Source organism: Aotus nancymaae, unplaced genomic scaffold, assembly GCF_030222135.1.
Source record: "Aotus nancymaae isolate 86718 unplaced genomic scaffold, 86718_ANA_hifiasm-v0.15.2.pri h1tg000724c, whole genome shotgun sequence".
Taxonomy (NCBI): domain Eukaryota; kingdom Metazoa; phylum Chordata; class Mammalia; order Primates; family Aotidae; genus Aotus; species Aotus nancymaae.
In genome coordinates this window covers 16,150-39,616 of record NW_026989140.1, presented here as the reverse complement: position 1 = coordinate 39,616, position 23,467 = coordinate 16,150, and the positions used below count along the sequence as shown (strand labels likewise).

Genomic DNA, 23,467 nt, shown 5'->3' with positions numbered 1-23,467 from the left:
CAGGTGGATTACAAGGTCAGGAGTTTGAGACCAGCCTGACCAATATGGTGAAACCCCACCTCTACTAAAAATACAAAAATTAGCTGGGTGTGGTGGTGCACGCCTGTAATCCCAGCTACGCAGGAGGCTGAGGCAGGAGAATCACTTGAACCTAGGAGGCAGAGGCTGCAGTGAGCTGAGATTGTGCCACTGCATTCCAGCCTGGGCAATAGAGGGAAAAAAAAAGGAAAAAAAATTAGCTGCATTTCTGTTGTTCACTAACAATGAACAATCTAAAAAGAAAATACTCCATTTATAATAGCATCAAAAAGAATAAAATACTCAGGAATAAATTTAACCAAGGGACACAAAAGACATAAACTGAAACTACAAAACACTGCTCAAAGAAATTAAAGACATAAATAAATGGAAATAAATATCACGTTCATGGATTAGAAGACAATTTTTTTTTTTTTTGAGACAGAGTCTCGCTCTGTCACCCAGGCTGGAGCGCAGTGGAGCAACCTCGGCTCACTGCAACCTCTGCCTCCCAGGTTCAAGTGATTCTCCTGTCTCAGCCTCCCGAGTAGCTGGGATTACAGGTGTGCACCACCACACCTGGCTAAATTTTGTATTGTTAGGAGAGACGAGGTTTCACCATGTTGGCCAGGCTGGGAAGACAATATTCTTTAAATGATAACATTATCCAAAGCTATCTACAAATGCAATCCCTATCAAAATGCAATGCAATCCCTATTAAAATTCTAACAGTTGGCGAGGCACGGTGGCTCATGCCTGTAAACCCAGCACTTTGGGAGGCCAAGCAGGAGGACTGCTGGGAGCCCTGGAGTCCTCAAGACTAGCCTGGTGAGACTCCATCTCTACCAAAAAAAATTTCATTATTTATTTATAATTTTTTTTTTTTTTAAAAGACGGGGTTTCACCATGTTTGTCAGACTGGTCTTGAACTCCTGAACTCAGGAGACCCACCTGCCTTGGCCTCCAAAGTGCTTGCATTACAGGCGTGAGCCACCACGCCCGGCCTACAAAAAAATTTTTAATTAGTCAGGCACAGTAGTATGCTCCTGTAGTTTCACCTACTTAGCAGGCTGAGGGGGGAGATCACTCGAGTCTGGGAACTCAAGGCTGTAGTGAGCAGTGATTGTGCCAATGCACTCCAGCCTGGGTGATAGAGCGAGACGCCATCTCAAAAAAAAGAATATTGTCTTCCAATTCATGTAGGTGGGATTTCTTTCAATTTATTTGTCCAAAAAAAAAAAAAAAACGGAGAGAAAAAAATTCTTTCCATTAATTTGTCCAAAAAAGGGAGGGAGGGGGACCCTCAATAGCCAAAACAATCTTGAAAAACAAGAACTAAGTTGGAGGACTCACACTTCCTGATTTCAAAACTTACTACAAAGCTACAGTAAGCAAAACAATGTGGTACTGGCATAAGGACAGACATAAACCAATGGAATAGAATAGAGTACAGATCTTCTGTAGTTCACCAGAATGATAATTGGGTGTTTTAGAAACATGTGAGATGTGTCATTCTCAAACCTTGTTATGACATCAGCACTACCCATCTAACCTGAAGAAAAGAAAAAGAAAAAAAAAAAAAAAAACAGATATAAACTCTCACAAATATGATGTACTGATTTTTGACAAAAGGTACCAGTCATTGGGGAAAGGACAGTCAACAAATGCTACTGGGAAAACTAGATAGTTACACGCAAAAGTGAAGTTGGACTTTTCTTTTATATTATACACAAAAATTAACTCAAAATAGATTAAAGAAGAGGAGCTAAAAACAGTAATGCCCTTAGAAGAAAACATAAGAGAAAGATCTTCATGATGCTGAATTTAGCAAGGACTGAAAAGTAGAGGCAACAAAAGAAGAAAATTGATAAACTGGAATTCATAAAAATTAAAAACTTTTGGCCAGGCGTGGTGGCTCACGCCTTAATCCCAGCACTTTGGGAAGCCAAGGCAGGCAGACTGCTTGAGCTCAGGAGTTTGAGACCAGCCTGGGCAACGTGGCGAGATCAATACAAAAAAAAATTAGCTGAGCGTGGTTGTGTGTGTCTGTAGTCTCAGCTACTTGGAAGGCTGAGGCAGGAGGATTGCTTGAGTCTGGGAGTCGTGGAGGCTGCAGAAGTGAGCCAAGACTGCAGCACTGTACTCCAACCCTGGGTGACTGAGGGAGACTCTGTCTTAAAAAAGAAAAAAAAAGTTAAAATTGTTGTGCACAGCACACAATAAAGAGAGTGAAATGATAACCAACAGAATTGGAGAAACTATTTGCAAATCATATATCTAATAAGGGATTAATATCCAGAATATGTAAAGAATTCCTACAACTCAACAGTAACAACAAAGTAACAATAAACAATTCAAAATTAGAAAAGGACTTGAATAAACATTTCTCTAAAGAAGAAATGCAGGCTTGGTGGAGTGGCTCATGCCTGTAATCCCACCACTTTGTGAAGCTGAAGTGGATGGATCACTTGAGCTCAGGAGTTCAAGACCAGCCTAGGTAACATGGCGAAACCCCATCTCTACAAAAAATATGAATATTAGCCAGGCATGGAGGCATGTGCCTGCAGTCGCAGCTACTAGGAAGACTGAGGTGGGAGGATCACTTGGGACCAGAGGAATGAGGCTGCAGTGAGCTGGGATCGTGCCACTGCCCTCCAGTCTCGGCAACAGAGCAAGACCCTGTCTCAAAAAAAAAAAAAAAAAAAAAAAAATTCAAACGATGACAAAAAAGAAGATATACAAATGGCCAATCAGCGTATGAAAAACTGCTCAACATCAATATTCCTTAGAAAATGCAACTCAAAATCACAATGAGATACCAATTCCTACCCATTAAAATGAATTTTATTAAAAAACAAAGAAAAGGAAAATAGCAAGTGTGGGTGAGCAAATGGAGAAACTGGCACTCTTGAGCATTACTGATGAAAATGTAAAATGGAGCAGCCACTTTGGAAAATCGTTGGGTGGTTCCTCAAAAAGTTGAGCATAGATTTACTGTATGTCCCAGCAATTCCTCTTCTAGGTATATATCCAAAGAATTAAAGTGGGATTCCAACAGATATCTGTATAGCCATGTTCATAACAGCATTATTTACAATAGTTAAAAGGTGAGAACAGCCCAAATGTTCATTGACGGATGAATAAACAAAATGTGGATATCCATAAAATACAGTATTATTCAGCTTGAAAAAAGAATAAAATTCTGACACATGCTATGACATGGATGAACCTTAAAAACATTACACTTCATTAAATACAAAAAGACACATATAGTAAGATTTCACTTATATGAAGCAGTTAGGACAGGCAAACTCATAGAAAGAAAGTAGAAGAGAGGTTGCCAGGGGCAGAGGGAAGGGGAAAATGGGAGTTATTTAATGGATAGAGAGTTTCTATGTAGAATGATGAAAAAGTTCTGGAAATGGATAGTGATGGTTGCACAACACTGTGAATGCATTTAATGTCACTCAACAGTACACTTAAAAATGGTTAAAATGGGCCGGGTATTTTGGCTCACCCCTGTAATCCCAGCACTTTGGGAGGCCAAGGCGGGTGGATCACTTGAGGTCAGGAGTTTGAGATCAGCCTGGCCAACATGGTGAAACCCTGTCTCTTCTAAAAATACAAAAATTAGCCGGTGTGGTGGCGCATGCCTGTAGTCCCAGCTACTCAGGAAGCTGAGGCAGGAAAATTGCTTAAACCCGGGAAGCAGAGGTTGCAGTGAGCAGAGATTGTGCCATTGCACTGCAGTCTGAGTCACAGAGACTCCGTCTCAAAAAAAAAAAAAAAAAAAAAAAAAAAATCACCAAATAACTTTTGTTTGTTTTGAGACAGAGTCTTGCTCTGTTGCCCAGGCTGCAGTGCAGTAACACAATCCTGGCCCATTGCAACCTCCGCCTCCCGGGTTCAAACAATTGTTCCTCAGCTTCCCGAGTAGCTGGCATTACCGGTGTGCACCACCACGCCCCGCTAATTTTTGTATTTTTAGTAGAGATGAAGTTTCACCACGTTGGCAAGGCTGGTCTCGAACTCCTGACCTCAAGTGATCTGCCTGTCTTGGCCTCCCAAAGTGCTGGGATTACAGGCATGAGCCACCGCACCCAGTCACCAAATAATTTTAAAAGTATGAGAACAGGCTTGCCTGCCACCATGTAAGACATGCCTTTGCTCCTCCTTGACCTTCTGCCATGATTATGAGGCCTCCCCAGCCATGTGGAACTTATATTCATTGGAAGAGACCTGCAAGGCTACCCTTGGCAGCTGGCAAGACTCCATTTTGATCATAGTGCAAAGAGAGCTCAGACTGAACCAGAAATTAGCCACAGTTTCACTGAGTCCTCAACCACTTAATTTACTGCCAGAGCTCTACTGTTGTGAAGAGAGAAGCAGCTTTGAGAGAAATGCTTTTAAACTGAAATAACCATGGCGTTCGAACAAAATAACATTGGTATTCTTATGTGACTCTTTTAGACTAAGTTAATGGTAGCAGAACTACTTTTTTTTGAGACAGAGTCTTGCTTTGTCACCCAGGCTGGAGTTCAGTGGCACGATCTCGGCTCACTGCAACCTCTGCCTCCCAGGTTCAAGTGATTCTCCTGCCTCAGTGTCCCAAGTAGCTGGGATTACAGGCATGCGCCACCACGCCTAGCTAATTTTTTTTTAGTAAAGATGGGGCTTTACCATGTTGGCCAGGCTGGTCTTGAACTCCTGGCCTCATGATCCACCTGCCTTGGCTTCCCAAAGTGCTGGGATAACAGGTGTGAACCACCGTGCCCTGCTGAACTACTTTTAAGTGTGTATACCGATGGCTGTAATCCTAATATACTTACACGTTGCAAATTCTTTTCAGATTAAGTTGGTCATCCTAGAACAGGAGGTCAAGATTTAGCCTTAAGAGAACTTGTTTTTTAGCCCCACTACTAGTCTTATTGCTGATGCCGGCAAACCATCTTACATTTAGGCCAACGGTTATACGTAGGATCAGGTAAGAAGATCACTGCATCTGCTCAGTAAGTGCATCACCATTGGGAAAAAATTTTTTTAAAAAAAGGACCTGGGGGACACAGCCAATGAGGAAAAAGACTGGCACTAGAGACCCTAAATGGGCTCTGAATGGAGAAACCCAGGTATAGCATAGGGCTGTGGTGAGATGTGGGACTGGTTAAAAGGATTAAGTGAACGTCTGTATACAGGAGTTAACACCCCTATCTTGGCAAGAAGAAAGCCTGACAACTAGGCATCAGCTTCTCAGGTAGAAAGCTAAAGGGTCTTCTCTAAGGAGAGGAAAGGATCCCAAAGAAAAGAACCTTACATTTTGGCTTCTAGGAACCCCTGCCCACCCGCAGTTCCCCAGCACACTAGTCGGCTACCTTCTTATTCACCCCAAAGTAACACCTATCAATTAATAAACTTCTCCCAAGAAAAAGTATAATGAGAAGAAGGTTAAAGGATATAGATGATACAAGAGTGTCCCCAAGTTAATGACTAAGTGACAGACGTAACTGAGTGACAGGTACACAACGGCTTATTGCTCTCTACTTGCACATACATTTGAATCTTACTGTAATAAATATTAAAAAAAAAAAAACCAACCCTTCACAATGTGCAAAGCTTTTAAAGAATTTATCCACTTACAGATTTTAGCAAAAATGAGTACAGAGGAGGAGGAGGCAGGGAAAGGCAGGGCTCAGAGGGATTCAACAGCATAAAAAATTAAAAAAAAAAAATGAGAACAAAGATTTGGCTACAAGAATATGATCACAACAATGTTTAGAACAGGAAAGAAATGCAGTATATATTCTATAGTAAAATATGAGACAAAGAGCAGAAACCATTAAAAACAAACGAGGCCGGGAGATGAAAGAAAAGGAATTGAGTATTTTGCATGTGGACATTAGGAGATCTTCAAAATCCAAAAGCTATTTCAGATTTTGAAATTACAAATGATTGAAAACCACCATGGCACCTGTAAACCTATGTAACAAACCTGCACAAGCTATACATGTACCCCAGAACTTAAAGAGTATAATAAAAAAATTATAGAAAAAGAAACTACACGTGAAAATGCCGTTGAAGTGTTGTACCAGTTTAAATGGCTAGGAAACTAAATATCAATCTCTATAACCCATCTAGACAAAAGCACTTTTCTTTTTAAAAGAGGAAGATGTTTTGGGGACCAAAAGTGAGAAAATCTCTGTGAACGATCCCTAGCCATGACTGGCTCATGCTCAGAACTCTGAACGATCCCTAGCCACGACTGGCTCATGCTCAGAACTCTGAATGACCCCCAGCCGTGATTGGCCCCTGCTTTGCTCTGATGTCATGAAAAGCCTTTGTGATGGAATCACAGGGCCTATATAAGGGCCTGGCTGGGTCATGGTTTTTGGTCTGAGATATCCCTGGAAGCTTGTTTGGTGACCTGTGGATTCAGACCAGCGATTGCCGAGTGGTGTGGTGTGTGTGCGTGTGTGTGCGTGTGCGTGTGCGTGTGCGTGTTTTATCTGTGTTTCTGTGTGTGGGGGGGGTTGGGTGTGGGGGGGTTTGGGGTGGGGGAGGGTTTCTGTGGGAGGGGGGTTGGTGTTTTTCTAGTTAGCGTTGTTAGTGTAGTTAGTATAGTCACTATCGTTGCTTAGTATTTTAGCGTACTTTGGTATAGTCAGTATTGTTGCTTAATATTTTAGCATAGTTAGTATAGTTAGTATTGTTGCTTAGTAGTTAGTCGTGTAGTTAGTGTAGAGAGGCATCAGGCACCATGGGGCAGACACTGGCCCACGCCCCACCTGACCAGGGGCTACAGTGTTACCAAACGCTGGAACTCATTGGCCGTGGTGCCTTCAGCGAGGTGAAGCTGGCCCGCCACTTGCTGTCTGGGACCCAGGTGGCCGTGAAAACCACCCACAAAACTGGCGCCCGTGTCGCCATTAGCCAGACAGAGCTGACGATTTTAAAGTCTGTGCACCACGCCAATATCGTAGAACTATTTCAGATCATCGACACCACAGATGCATGCCATTTAATATTGGAGTATACCTCAGGAGGAGACCTGCACCAGTGGCTGTACCGCAACCACGTGACAGAGGAGGAGGCCCGGGCAAAGTTCCAGCAGATGCTGTCGGCCATGGAGTACTGCCACGCGAGAAGAATAGCACACAGGGACCTGAAGCCGGAAAACATCCTGTTGGATGGTGAAGGAAATATAAAAATTGCCGATTTCGGATTGGCAACAACTTACGATGAGGGGCAGTGGCTGACAACACGTTGTGGCACCTTCCTCTACATGGCCCCAGAAGTCATCCTGGGCCAGGGCTACCAATGCCCCGCCATGGATGTTTGGAGCCTAGGCGTCACTTTGTACGAGATGGTGTCGAGGGATCTACCCTTCTTCTCAAAGAGTCGTATGGTCCTCCAAGAAAAAATTCGATCTGGAAGGTACATCTGCCCCTCTTCCTTCTCAAAAGGCCTGGAAAGTCTAATGAAAAAACTGTTAATGACAGATCCCAGGGAGCGGCCCACAGTACAGCAAGTTCTCAGGGACTCGTGGGTCAACAACGGCCAGCAGTTGCCTCTGACAACTCATGAAAAGCAAATCCTGGAACACCCAAATGCTCAAACGATCCAGGTCTTGGTGGCCATGGGATTCAGGGCTAAGACAGTCACCAAGGCAATTAAAGAAAACTTGTATAATTATCCCATGGCCACCTACCTTTTTGCTGACAGAATAAGAAAGCGAGTCGATGACAGAAGAAGAAAGCGAGTCGATAACAGACTACGGTCCCTTGCTCCTGGGGATCCCACCTGTTCTCCATCCACTCAAGTTTCCAGTTCACCTGCCGGCCCGCAAGTTTCCAGTTCACCTGCCGGCCCGCAAGTTTCCAGTTCACCTGCCGGCCTGCAAGTTTCCAGTTCACCTGCCGGCCTGAAGAGGAAGACAGAGAGTTTTAATCCAGACCCCCAGCATGCCCCCATGGCCTCCCCGACCATCAAGAGATCCATCAGCAATTGTGGAGATTTAGAAACCTCGGCTCAGCAAGCCCTCCAGCGTGACCCCGTGGCCTCCTCCATTGCGAGCTCCAACGGCAGTGGTGGGGATGCAGAAACCTCGGCTCAGCAAGCCCTCCAGCGTGACCCCGTGGCCTCCTCCATTGCGAGCTCCAACGGCAGTGGTGGGGATGCAGAAACCTCGGCTCAGCAAGCCCTCCAGCGTGACCCCGTGGCCTCCTCCATTGCGAGCTCCAACGGCAGTGGTGGGGATGCAGAAACCTCGGCTCAGCAAGCCCTCCAGCGTGACCCCGTGGCCGCCTCCATTGCGAGCTCCAACGGCAGTGGTGGGGATTCAGAAACCTCGGCTCAGCAAGCCCTCCAGCGTGACCCCGTGGCCTCCTCCATTGCGAGCTCCAACGGCAGTGGTGGGGATTCAGAAACCTCGGCTCAGCAAGCCCGCCAGCGTGACCGCGTGGCCTCCTCCATCGGGAGCTCCATTGGCAGTGGTGGAGATTTACAAACCTGGGCGCAGCAAGCCCTCCAGCGTGACCTCGTGGCCGCAGCCTCCATCAAGTGCTCCAAGGGCAGTGAAGATTTAGAAACTTTGGCTCAACAATCCTTCCAGCACGACCTCATGGCCGCCTCCTCCACCCAGACCACCACCCAGAGAACCCTGGCTCAACAATCATCACACGAAGCCAGCGTCCTCCAAGCTAGGCAGCCCGAGGCTGTGTTGGCCCAGCCAACAAGAAGCCGGGGCTGCCGCAGAGCTGCCAGGCGATGCATTTCAATACTAATGAGATGCTTCTGCCTGTGCCCACCCAAGAGAAGAAGCCGCTCAACATAGTTGGGCGGCTGATAAAATCAGGTAGGTGGGGCGGTGAAGCCACACTTCTTGCATTTTACTATATTTATTCTGTCATTATTAGTATTGTTTTAATTGGCAAATCGTGCTGCTTGTACATTCATGGGGTGCAGTGTGAGGATTAGATAGCTGTGTGCACCGTGGAATGAGGAAATCCCACTACTCAGCATCTCCACCACCTCAGAGAGACCAATTCCACGTGATGCCCCAGAAGTGTTGATCTGAACCAGTTGACCCCACTGAAGTAGCCAGTAGATGGATGGTGACCCGGGGCCGGAGAGTGGCAGAGGGAGGGAATGGAGGGTGTCGGTCAAAGGACCAAAGTCTAGACAGGAGGAAGAGGTTTTGGCTCTCGTGCACAGCAGGGTAACCAGAGTCGATAAGAACGTATTGCATTTTGCAAAACAGGTCCATGTCAAATGTCTCTGCGTTTAGACTGGAGAGGACGAAGGCCCTGAGGTCCAGGAACATTGAAACCTGACAGTGGATGCCAACGGCTGTGGGGAGGAGTCAGGTGAGACGCCCATGTTGGAGCAACGTCGGAGCCTGCAGCACTTCTCCGCTGCCCTATTTTAATCTTTGTTAATAAAGACTGTTCCTCATAGATGACCATTTCTTCCTTCTTGCAAATCTTGTAGTAGCGCTGGAAAGGTGGCAGGTGGGTTGCAGACACTCTGCTGCTTTGCACCCTCCCTGCACGGGACCCGGGCTAAGAGAAGGGCACGGCGTGAGGCAAAGGAAAAGGCAGATTTACTAGCAGCTGCCTTAGTTGAAAGAAAAGCTGGGATAATGAAAGGATGTGGAGGAGGACGTGGAAGAGGGCAAGAAAAAAATATAGCTAAACCAGAGTCTAAAACCCGGCCCAGACTGGAGAGAGATCAATGTGCAGTGTGGAAAAAGAAAGGGCATTGAAAGTATGCATGCCCCAAAGGAACGGTCTATAAAGATCATGGGGTTTATCCCCATGCAATACCTAGTGGTGGGATATTATCCAAACTGGTGGATCACTGTCTTACACTATTACCATTGGGGCTATAGGAATAGCAGGTAAAAACAAACCAAAACAAACCCTTTTGCCAGTCAAAATATGTCACTGGAAGGCAAGAGGTGCAGCACAAGTTCTGATATCTTCCCAGCTGCCCTGTTCCTTTGTTGGGGAGGAATCTGCTCCAAAAACTACAAGTACAAATTTCTTTTAAGCCTAAAGATAACATGACTTTAGGTTTTAAGTAACCAAAGGCTATGGTATTAGCCTTCACAGTACCACAAGCTGAGTGGCAATTCTTTGCTAGGGATATGAAGGGACCTATAAAGCAAACTTGGGGCCAATGAAGGAAGTTATATTCAGAATTAATTAGTAAATTCCCAGAGGTACGGGCTGAAAACAATCCACCTGAGCTAGCCATGAGAACTAACAGTGGGAGTCAGCCCAGTCCGGCTACACCAGTATCCCATACCACAGGAGGCTGTTTTAGGCACAGCAAAGCATCCAGAGTGGCTAATAAACGTGGCATTTTGGAGCCACGCCAGTCACCCTGGAACATCCCACCCTTGTCAAAGAAACGGCTGCCTAGTAATAAATTGTACCATACCTGTGATAATTACAGGCCAGGGAGGAACCTACGAGCTGTAAACCAAGCAACAGTAACTATTCACCCAGTAGTTCCAAACCCATACACTCTCCTCTCCCTAATTCCCTCCAATGCAGTATTGTTGACTGTTTTAAACGAAAAGAATGTTTTCTTCCGCCTTCGCCCCCATGCCAGTCAGCCGATCCATCTTTGCCCTTCAATGGGAAAATCTCCAGTATACTTGGACCAAGCTTCCCCAAAGGTTCAAAAACTCCCCCACAATTTTCAGTGAGGCCCTAGCATCAGACCTTAATGCTTACACCCCACCAGATAAAAACTGTGTCCTTCGGCAGTATGGAAATGACCTTCTCCTAGCAGCATCCGCTATCGAAAATTGCCATGAAGGAACCCCAAACCTCCACCTTCTGTGGAAGGCAAGGTATAAAGCATATAAAAAGAAGAAAAAAAAAAAAAGCCCAGATTTCCTGCGAAGGAGTCACACACTTGGGGTTTGTCATAAGCCACAGACAGACAGCGTGTGTTAGGCAGTGCATGCAAGGAAGCTGTCTGTAGAATTCCCACCCCAACCTCCCAGCAACAAGTCACAGGGTTCTTAGGGGCAACAGGGTTCTGCCATATTTAAATCCCAAATTTCTCACTAATGGCAAGATAATCATATAAATCCACAAAAGCGGGGGAAAAGAAAACCCTTTATCTGGGGGCCTGAGCAACAAAAAGCATTTAATACAATCAAGAAGGCTCTAGTTGAGGCACCTGCTTTAGGACTGCCAGACATAACTAAACTCGTTCTCCTGTATGTTCATGAGCAGAAGGGAATGGCCATCAGAGTTTTAACCCAATCTTGGAATCATGGCATCACCCAATAGCCTGCCCATCAAAGCAACCGGACTCGGCGGCTCAGGACGGCCATCCTGTTTCAAGGCTCTTGCTGCTACAAGTGCTCTGGGAAAGCAGTTAACTGTATGGGTACCACACTCTGTTTTAACACTAATGGAGCAAAGAAGGCACCATTGGTCGTCAAATCCTAGAATGACCCAGTATCAGGGCTTTTATGTAAAAACTCCACATAACCTCAGAAACTATAAACACTCTCAACCCTGCCTCCCTCCTCCCACTGGAAACAGAAGCTCCCCTATATAACTGTATAGAGACAGTAGATAAAGTATTCTCAAGTAGAAGGGACCTGACAGATCGGCCCCTCCAAAATCCAGATGTCAGGTACTTTACAGCTGGTAGCAGCTTTGCAACAGAAGAAGTCAGACGGGCAGGATATGCAGTTGTAACTCTAAATTCAGTGGTAGACGCCCAAAGCCTGCCAACAGGAACCCCAGCCCCCGGAGCAGAGCTAATAGCTTTAACGCAGGCATTGCTGTTAGCAAAAGGTAAAAGAGTCAACGTATATACTAATTCAAAGTATGCCTTTGCTATGCTACATGTACATGGGAGCATATACAAGAAAAAAGGACTCCTACCTGCCCAAGGAACAAGTGTAGGGTATCCAGAAAAAATCCTACAACTTTTAGATGCAGTACGGGATCCTAAGAAAAATAGCTGTTATATATTGCCAAGGCCATCAAAAAGGTGGGACCCTAGAGGCAAGAGGAAACAGGAAAGCAAATGCAGAAGCTAGGCGTGCAGCAATGAATACTCCACTTTCCAGCACGGTAGGTAGGAAGGCAGCTACTGCCATGCCTCTCCTCCCAGAACCTTTGCCTAAAGAGAAGCCAAATTACTCCCCAAATGAGAGGACCTGGTTTGCTCAGGAAAATGGAGCTTATACAAAAAAAAGGCTGGTGGAGGTTCTCAAACAGAAAATTAGTTTTTCCTGAAGTAATAGCCCTCAGGTTTGTAAAACAGTTCCACCAAGAAACTCACACGGGAAAACAGCACTAGAAACACTACTGGGGTGCCACTTCTATGTGCCACTGCTCACTGTCATCTCCCGAGCCGTCTGTAAACAATGCTTAACCTGTGCTCAGAACAACCAACGGCAAGGGCCATTTCGGCCCCTGGGAATTCAAAAAGTAGGAGTAACCCCACGTGAAAACTTGCTTGTGGATTTTACTGAAACGCGCCAAGCAGGAGGCTATCGGTTTATGCTGGCGTTTGTCTGCACCTACTCCGGGTGGGTAGAATTTTTCCCCACCTGCACTGAAAAAGCCACGGAGGCAACTCAAGCATTATTAACAGATAGTATTCCTAGGTTTGGGCTGCCTCTGACTCTCAGGTCTGACAACGAACCGGCATTTGTAGCTGAGACTGTTCAAAATCTCTCTCAACTGTTGGAAATCACGTACTGCCTACCGTCCCCAGAGTTCGGGGAAGGTAAAGCAAAGAAACTGGACACTGAAACAATTCCTAAAGAAATTCTGTCAGGAAACCCACTTACGGTGGGATCAAATCTTGCCCATGGTCCTTCTCCGAGTCAGACGCACCCAACCAAACAGACCTAATATTCACCTTACGAAGTTTTGTTTGGGAAACCACCCCCCACAACCCGGGTAAAAGACAATCTTTTTTTAAACAAATAGGAAAAATAAACATTAAGGAGATAAATGCAGGCCCTAGGTAAAGCCATGAAACAAAGCTGGGTACAAAAAAGAATACCTATAAGTTTAACAATTCTAATCCATTCATTTAAACCCAGAGACTCTGTCTAGGTTAAAAAGTGGAACCCAACCACATTGGGCCCTTTTATTGTAACCTTATCCACCCCCACTGCTGTTAAAGTTGCTAAAGTTGTTCTCTGGATTCATCACAGCCAGTTAAGGCCAACAGCCCCAGACAAGTGAACCAGTCAGCCGGATCCGGAACATCCCACCAGGCTAACCTTGAGACATGTGATCGACAAGGACCACAACCAGCTCAGTCCGGTTCCAGATGCAGACGACCCTGAGAAATCGTCGAGCCCTGCTCTAGTCACACAACCAGAAGCTGACTAGTCAACGCACGGCCGAAGCTCGAGCAATCTCCACCGGATAAGCAAATGTAAACTAAAATCTCAAGCAAAATCTTAAACCTTGTCATTTTAATAATATTAAGTATCCTGTTACTATGTTGACATTGCTGCAAAGCTTTGCTCCCAGGAGAAAGCATTCCTTGTCCAGTCTTAGTGTAAAAATGTTACCTTTCATTTCGCTCATGTCAGCCCTTATGGCAAATCTACTGAGCGAGGAAGTCCTATATGGGTGTCCTATGTGCACCCACACTACATAGACAGGGAATACACAAGTTAAAACTTTACTATAGCAAACACATTATGAGTGTAAAGGAGCTTCCCTAGGAACTTGCATGTGTAATCAAACTACCTATTCAAATTGTAATCCAGGTAATAATCAGTCTTATGTGTGCTACAACCCCAAACTTTTACCTGGGGTATGGTTTGAGCTCTGTAAAAGAACAGGAAAAGAAACCCTTTGCAATCTAACTCGGGTAACCCCTTCTCATTAGGGAAGTGTGTCCTTATACTTAGATGCCTAACAGGTAGTAAAAACACTTCTTCAAAATAAAAAAAATAGTTGTAGCCCCAACTTGTTATAACACCCCTATCAGGAAAGTCCTAATCAGGTGTGCACATGACATAACTGCAAATCCTATAACCTTCAAAAAAAGCAGGCGGTGCTTACTCAAATCCCACTTTGGATTAGTGATGCTATAAGCTGATACAACTATAATAAATGTACAAATAGGAAACTGAAAAAAACACAGACTGGCCCCCAGAAAAAAATAATTATTATGGCCCAGCCACTTGGGCACAAAAACAGGGCATGGGGATATCACACTCCCATCTACATAATTAACCGCATCATTAGGCTGCAGGCAGTTCTAAAAATCATAACCAATGAATCATCCAAAGCTTTAAATTTGCCACCTTACAAATTTACAGGCCACATAGATGAGAAATGCCATTTACCAGAAAAAAACTAACATTACATTACCTTTTAGCCCAAAAAGGAGGAGTATGTGAAAAGTTTAACTTATCAAACTGCTGTCTAAAAATCAGTCATAATGGACAAGCAGTCATGGAAATTACTGCCAGCATGCAAAAACTAGCTCAAGTTCCAGTACAAACCTGGAAAGGGTGGTCACCAGACTCCCTCTTCAGAGAATGGTTTTTATGGTTGGGGGCGTTTAAAACCCAAATAGGGGGAGTAGTAATTATATTAGGAGGGCGTTTGATACTACCTTGTCTCCTGCCTCTCTTAATTGGGAGTATTCGGTCAACTATAGAAGCAAGTAATGGCCAAGCAAACCACCAGTCAATTAATGGCATTAGCTAAGTATCAACCTGTGCCCCAAGAGGATGGAGAACCGTCTCAGAATGACATGTATGGTAGTGGAGCTTTTCATGGGCTTGCGTAAAGTGTAATCATCTACTGGAACTTAATCACTGGCAAATGTCTGGATGAAGTAAGCTTAAACTAAGCAAGTAATATGTTAATAGCCCCAAAAAGCTGCATTAATACCATCTTTTCCAAGCAGGCAGCTTAGCAGAAGAAACAACTTAAGGTAAATAACAGCACTGTTCCTGGAACCACAACACTCTGCAGATCAGCCCCCGGGGCTGTGTTTACTCAAATTCCAACTTTCTCCAGCTGTTGCCTGGCTGGCCCTGGGTAGATGACTGGTTAGCTAAAGACAGGTTAGATTCTTCAAAGGAAAGACAACCTAAGACAGGGACAGGCACAAAGGAGCCATCAGGCCTAAAAGTTCATTTTGTGCCTCTCATGGCAGGAGAGAAACTCTCAATCTCGTGCTAAAAATTCACAACTCAGTGCTGTACGCTTACCATAGCTAACACACCAGCCTGCTGTCCACCAAAAATACAAAGGCGCTCCCAAAAGGGTTGTCTCAAAAAGCTCTGCAACACACCTAAGCCATCGCCCTGACATCCAGCTACAAAAACCAAACAGGCATAAAACTAATAAATAAGCTCATAGAAATACCAAGTGACCTAAACCAAAATTAACTTCCAAATACTAGTAAATGCTGAAAGCAATGGGGTTGTTTCCTATCAAAGAGTTAATAAAAAGCAACAAAGGGGGGAAATGAAGAGGGAAATTAAATAATAACAACGGTAGTCTACAATTCCTGCATAACACAGTTTACTGTGTTGTGTTCAATATAAAATCTAACCCCAGCTCTGCTTAAAATTAACTCCTTAAAACCAATCTTAGCTCTTCTGCCCACATTCTCAGCAAAGTTCCCAGACATCTCAACACTCCTGTTTTTCTTGCTGACCAGCTGCAAGGTCACAGGGCAAGATAACCCCCAAAGAATGTGCAATGCGTTTCTCAAAATGCTATTTTTCAAATGTAACATACATCACAAGACATGTTACAAATTAACTGTTCTTTGTTGTGGCTTCTGCAAACCTGTGTTACATCATTCTGGATGTATAAAAAGTATCCCATTTTCTTTCTCCTTTGCTCAATCTTGGGATGCTAATCTGCTGAGCCAGTGGCCACCTTAATAAACTCCTCCTGTTTCGCCCACTGGTCTCTCTGGTCTCCTGAATATTCTGAAACACCCCAGGTGTGAGTACTGAATCTCCCTCTAAATGCCAGTTTGGAACCCCAGAAAGAAGGTCTCTGTGGGCCCCGCTTGAGCTCCCCAAGAGCCCCTCTGAATCTGTCCTCCTGCTAAGCCGCTGTGCACCCCCTGGAAGTGCCACCACCAATACCGTCGCCTGAAGTGGAAAAGTCTGGCTTCCTCTTACTAGGTGTTGGCCAACCAAGGAGCAGAGTCTGATTTGAGGTTGCCATGGAAACCCATTGGGCAGCTGCGAGCTGTAGGCTCTTGGGCCATTTGGATTATACTCCAAGTCTGATTCCCAGTCCAGTGCTCCCACACCCAGCAGCTCCCATTCATCTGTCCACGTGCCAAAGAAGGGCCCAGGGCAGTGTGTGGGGCTCGGGGAGGGAGAATGAGGATCAGGTACATAACTGGGATTGATAACTCATATTTATGCTCAATGTTAGGAGCTGGCTTCAATGAAAGCGCATTAGAAAACATATCCTAGCTTTCAAAGAAATATAGATCCAAATGTTAAAATCTGTATGCACTGGCATACGAAATAACCATACTTTATTATTTATTAATAATTTTTGGAAAAAAAAAGATATATGGAGGGCCAATGACACCAGTTATTTAATTTATGCTCATACTTTTCTTTTTGTGACAGAGTCTCACTCTGTCACCAGGCTGGAGTACAATGGCATGATCTCGGCTCACTGCAACTTCCGACTGCCTGGTTCAAGCAATTCTCCTGCCTCAGCCTACCGAGTAGCTAGGATTACAGGCTCGAGCCACCCACCACGCCCAGCTAATTTTTGTATTTTTAGTGGAGACGGGGTTTCACCATGTTGCCCAGGATGGTCTCAATCTCCTGACCTCATGATCCGCCCACCTCGGTCTTTCAAAGTGCTGGGATTACAGGCGTGAGCCACCGCACCTGGACTATGCCCATATTTCTTTAATTCACTGTGAGGTGTGAACTTTCTCAATGCACTGCCATGTATCAACAACTTTCAGAGTCAATCATGGGTAGCTGTATGGGCCTCACCTAGCAGTAGAGGAAAGCAAAATCCAAGACACAGCTTTTAGGAAGGTCTAGAAAGTGCCTAGTCTGGCCGGGCAAAGTAGTGGCTCACGCCTGTAATCCCAGCACTTTGGGAGGTCGAGGCTGGCGGATAGCTTGAGCTCCGAAGATTGAGACCAGCCTGAGCAACATGGTGAAACCCTGTCTCTACAAAAAAAAATGTAAAAATTAACTGGCTGTGGTGGCGCACACCTGTAATCCCAGCACTTTGGGAGGCCAAGGTGAGCGGATCACGAAGTCAAGAGATCGAGACCATCCTGGCCAACATGGTGAAACCCTGTCTCAAAAAAAAAAAAAAAAAAAAAAAAAAACCCACATTTACAAACAAACTTTTTTTTTAATTGGCCGAACATAGTGTCAGGTGCCTGTAATCCAGCTACCAAGAAGGCTGAGGTGAGAGGATTGCTTAAGTCCAGGAGTTCAAAGCTGCAATGAGCTCTGATAGTACCACTGTACTCCTGGGCAACAGAACAGAACCCTACATCTCTAAAAAATGAAAATTTTAAATTTTTAAAATAATAAAAAAAGGCCAGGCATAGTGACTCACACCTGGAATCCTATTGCTTTGGGAGGCCAAGGTAGGTAGACTGCTTGAGTTTAAGACTAGCCTGGGCAATGTGGCAAAACCCTGTCTCTACCAAAAAAAAAAAAAAAAAAAAAAAAATACAAAAATTAGCCAGGTGTGGTAGTGGGCACCTATAGTCCCAGCTACTGTGGAGAACTGAGTTGGGAGGATTGCTTCAGCACAGGAGATCGAGGCTGCAGTGAGCCATGACTGCACCATTACACTCCAGCCTGGGTGACAGAGGGAGACCTTGTCTCCAATAAGATAAAATAAGAAAAAAAAAAAAAAGAAAAGAAAGGGAAAGGAAGGAAAGAACAGAAAGAAAAAGAGAAAAGAAAGGAAGGAAAAGAAGGAAAGAAAGAGAGAGGGGGAGGGAAGGAAGGAGAATAAAAATTTCAGAGAAATGAATACCTCTTCCAGAGTTATCTTCTATAAGGGCATTTTAGTGACTAATTTGGCTAAATAAGAATAGACAACAAACATCACATTAGTATATTTGAGAAAATAAAATGCTAATTCCAGCACACCGAATGCCAATAGTCTGAGAGAGCTAGGACTCACAACTGGGCAACCACTGAAAGGGATTAACATTTTAACACAATACTTCTTACTCCTCTCCCCAAGTCCAGTGCAATGGCACACACAGCAGAAGGAGAGATAATATGCACCCTCAATCTGCCAGAGACTTGACAACAAAGAAAGCCAAGGGCATATGACACTGACAGAAATACACTTCGCAGGAAGGGTGGGATGAAAGGTTCTGCCTGACAGTGCACCATGGCTGACCCCTTCTCCTAGACAGAAATGATGAAGGCATAGGCTAACAGATTCATACCTTCATACCTGTTGGAAATTATTTCTCCAGATAGATAGCTGCTGCCTAAGTGATATCCTGATGAGTCACCACAGCCACAAAGTCAGTACTGCTGCAGAGCATCCTACTGTTTGACAGCTTGATATAGGCACTGGGAAAAGGCTAGAGCGACCTTGGTTATCATCTTGAGCAACCCCACTGAGGCACAAATACTCACACTATTTGACAAATAAAGCTAGCAGAAAGTTCCTTTACTTCCATCCCCTAGGCCAATAAGTACCAGCCAATAATAAATAAAGGACATTTCACATCAAGAGTCATGATAGCAGAGTTACAAAAAACTCAACCCAAAGTACTTCAGAGAAACCTTCTCAGAGGCGCGTGCGCGCGCGCGCACGCACGCACACACACACACACACACACACACACACACACACACTTGGACTCTACTAAGAGTTGTGCTTCCGAGAGGCGCAAGCGCACAGACACACACACACACACACTCAGGCTCTACTAAGAGTTGCCAAGCAGATCCTGGTGACTCAGAATCTGTACCAACTTTGCCTGTAAGTAAATCTGGGGGAAAGAATAGACAGAGACTTTTTAAAAAAAAATTTAGACAGGGATCTCACTATGTTGCCCATGTTATCTTAAAACTCCTGGGCTCAAGTGCTCTTCCTGCCTCGGCCTCCAAAAGTGGTAGGATTACAAGCTTGAGTCACTGTGCCTGGCCTACAAGGACATTTTATGTTCCACAAATTCTTACTTTACTCACCTTGAGGACTCAGGACTTCTTCCCTCACATTCTTATGTCTCTCATAAGATGGTTCACTTTGTCACAAGGACCATAATCCACATCCATTTCCTTAAAGAATTCGTTTTAATAAACTTCAGATATAAAAATAAATTTTCTTAGAATTATAATTGAAGGCCAGGCACAGTGGCTCACGCCTGTCATCCCAGCACTTTGGGAGGCCAAGGTAGGCAGATAACCTAAGATCTGGAGTTCAAGACCAGCCTGGCCAACATGGTGAAACCCTGTCTCTGCTAAAAATACAAAAATTGACAGGGTGTGGTGGCTCACGCCTGTAATCCTAGCACTTTGGGAGGTCGGGGTGGATGGATCAGGAGTTCGACACCAGCCTGGTCAACCACAGTGAAACCCTGTCTCTACTAAAAATACAAAAATTAGCTGGGTGTGGTGGCGGGCACCTGTACTCCCAGCTACTTGGGAGGCTGAGGCAGGAGAATCACTTGAACCTGGGAGGTGGAGGTTGCAGTGAGCTGAGACTGTGCCACCGCACTCCAGCCTGGGCAACAGAGCAAGACACCAAAAAAAAAAAAAAAAAAAAAAAATTAGCCGGGCTCGATGGCGCACACCTGGAGTCCCAGCTACTTGGGAGGCTGAGACAGAAGGATCGCTGGAACCCAGGAGGCAGAGGTTGCAGTGAGCCAAGATTGCACTACTGCACTCCAGCCTGGCTAGACTCTCTCTCTCTCACACACACACACTCTCTCTCTCTCTCTCTCTCTCTCTCTCTCTCTCTCTCTCACACACACACACACACACACACACACACACACACACAATGTAGAATTGGAAATTATTTGACATGCGGAGAACGGTAAGAGACAGAAAAAACATCGAATTTCAAATTATTTCAAATGCTACCAAGTGCTAGGTACTACAGTTAAATGTTCTGCATACATTATAAACCAAGAGTCACAACTCAAATGTATGCCACTCCTCAAGTTCCTCTGACCACCCCTTTAAAATTGCCCCCATCTTCATTCTCCCAATATCCTGCTTCATTTTCTTTACAGCACTCAGCTATCAGCTGTTACACTGTTTTTGTCTATTTGCTTATGGTCTGTTTTCTCCCATTACAATAAAGTTATTCCGTATGTCTTGTTCACTGCAGCAACCTCAACATTCAGAAAGGTGACTGGTACACAGCAGGTACTCAGGAATGAATGATTCCATTTATCCTACATAAGGGCTCCAAAAGATATGGGTAAGAGGGAATTGAGGATGTGGGAGGTTAAAAAATGTGCCAGTGGTAACCCACCTAGGAAGTAACATCTGACTCCAAAACCTGTACTCCTCTTTGTTATGCTGTACTACCTAAGTGCAAAAATTTCCCTGAAGATCTGATTCTCAAAACTTTTTCCATCAAAATGATTTTCACACACCCTGAATTGTGGTAAAGTTTATTAAAAAGAATACTGATGTGGGCCGGGCGCGGTGGCTCAAGCCTGTAATTCCAGCACTTTGGGAGGCCAAGGCGGGCAGATCACCAGGTCAAGAGATCGAGACCATCCTGGCCAATGGTCAAACCCCGTCTCTACTAAAGATATAAAAATTAGCTGGGTGTGGGGGCATGCACCTGTAGTCCCAGCTACTCGGGAGGCTGAGGCAGGAGAATCACTTGAACCCAAGAGGCGGAGGATACAGTGAGCTGAGATCACACCCCTGCACTCCAGCCTAGGTGACAGAGTGAGGCTCCATCTCAAAAAACGAAAAAAAAAAAAAAAAAAAAAAAGAAAATGTACTAGTAATAGAAGTTTCAACTGGAGCATCAATACCTTTGAATGCATACATTTAAAGGTCAGATTTCTTTGCTATGTACCAAGTAAAACCAAAAAAGTCACATTTGTATAACATTTCATTAATTGTAAACACAATGCAAAAAATGTTTAAATACGAGTTAAAATACAGTGTATTACATTAGCTACAAAAAAATTAACTCCCTACAAATTTAAAATACAATCCATTTACAACTAAATGCTACCAATGCTACCACCATCTTCACACTTCTTGGTACCCAATAACCCCTAAAATTGAGAGGTGGTTTAGCAAACCGCATCAACACGCCACAGGCAAAGCATAGCTCTGAATTCTAGACATAAATAGTGCACTCAATGCAACTTTTATAAACATTTATGGACATTTCACTAGCTTTCCTTACTAGCCGAGTACGTATTCCTTTGCTAAGAAAACAAAAATAAGGCTGGGCGCGGTGGCTCACGCCTGTAATCCCAGCACTTTGGGAGGCCGAGGCGGGCGGATCACGAGGTCAAGAGATAGAGACCATCCTGGCCAACATGGTGAAACCTTGTCTCTACTAAAAATACAAAAATTAGCTGGGCGTGGTGGCGTGCGCCTGTGGTCCCAGCTACTCGGGAGGCTGAGGCAGAAGAATCGCTTCAACCCAGGAGGAGGAGGCTGCCGTGAGCTGAGACTGCGCCACTGCACTCCACCATGGCGACAGAGCAAGACTCTGTCCCAAAAAAGGAAAAAGAAAAGAAACAAAAATAAATATTTGGGGATTTCTTAATATTTAAAAAAATGAAATTAGCTGGGCATGGTGGCACACACCTGTACTACCAGCTACTCGGGAGGCTGAGGCAGGAGAATTGCTTGAATCCAGGAGACAGAGGTCGCAGTGAGTCAAGACTGTGCCACTGCACTCCAGCCTGGAAGACAGAGCGAGACTCTGTCTCAAAAAATGAATAAATAAATTTCAAAATGTTGGGAAGCCAAGGCGGGTGGATCACGCGGTCAGGAGTTGAAGGAAAGCCTGGCCAAGATGGTGAAACCCAGTCTCTACTAAAATTACAAAAATTAGCCAGGTGTGGCGGCGGGCACCTCTAATTCTAGGTACTTGGGAGGCTGAGGCAGAGAGCTGCTTGAACCCAGGAGGCGGAGGGTGCAGTGAGCCAAGATCACACCACTGCATCCCAGCCTGGGCGACAGAGCAAGACCCCATCTCAAAAGAAAAAAAAAAAAAAGGTTATATGACAAGACATTTGGCATGCTGGGTATTCAGTCTCACAATCATTTTTGAAATTATTTTCCAAATTGAGTTTCTATTTTTAAAAAAATCAGAAACTACTTCTCAGCAGAGAAATTATCTTCCTTTACAGTAGGCCAAAATGTTACATATTTAGAATTAAAACACTGGCAATTTCAATATGCAAATTTCAGAGCTTACCGAAAAGGTCCAGTTCTGTTAGCAGGTCGAGAATCCCCCCACATCTCTTTTTATCAAGAGGCTGCCAACAAGTAGATCCTTCTTCTACCAAATTCTGGTAATAGCAGTACCTGTATAAAATAAACCACAAAAATTAGTACTTTAGAACATGAATTAAAAGTTAAACTAGTTTCCCACTTCTTAGTTTATCAAGGACCACCACATCAGCAGCAATAATTCTGGAGCTCACTTTTAAACATTTACATATTATATTTATAATAAGAAAAATACATTTTTAATTAAAATGTGTACTCTGGGGTGGGGCGCGATGGCTCACATCTGTAACCTCAACACTTTGGGAGGCCAAGGCAGGAACATCACTTGAGCCAAGGAGTTTGAGACCAGCCTGGGCAACATGGCGAAACCTCATCTCTACTAAAAATACAAAAATTAGCCAGACATGGTGCCAGGTGCCTGTAATCCCAGCTCAGGAGGCTGAGGCAGGAGAATTGCTTGAACCCGGGCGGCAGAGGCTGCAGTGTGCCAAAATCATGCCACTGCACACCAGCCTGGGCAACAGAGCAAGAATCCATCTCAAAAAAAGAAAAAATACAAAACTTAGCCAGGCATGGTGACATATGCCTGTAGTCCCAACTTCTTTATTGGAAGGCTAAGGTGGATCGCTTGAGCTCGGGAGGTTGAGGCTGTAGTAAGCCAAGACTGCACCACTGCATTCCAGCTCAGGAAAGAGTGAGAATGTCTTAAAACAAAGAAAGAAAAAAAGCGGCCAGGCGTGGTGGCTCACGCCTGTAATCCCAGCACTTTGGGAGGCCGAGGCGGGTGGATCACGAGGTCAAGAGATCGAGACCATACTGGTCAACATGGTGAAACCTCATCTCTACTAAAATACAAAAAAATTAGCTGGGCGTGATGGTGCGCGCCTGTAGTCCCAGCTACTTGGGAGGCTGAGGCAGGAGAATTGCTTGAACCCAGGAGGCGGAGGTTGCGGTGAGCCGAGATCGTGCCATTGCACTCCAGCCTGGGTAAAAAGAGAGAAA

The 23,467-nt window shown here is 44.7% G+C and overlaps 1 non-coding gene across 1 annotated transcript; it reads left to right on the top strand.

Annotated features, from left to right (window-relative positions):
- The first annotated feature begins 1,471 nt into the window (after nt 1–1,471).
- LOC135273280 (small nucleolar RNA U13) lies at nt 1,472–1,571 on the top strand. The gene has a single exon (XR_010341071.1). It is a non-coding gene; the product is annotated as a small nucleolar RNA U13 (small nucleolar RNA).
- The last annotated feature ends 21,896 nt before the right edge of the window (nt 1,572–23,467 follow it).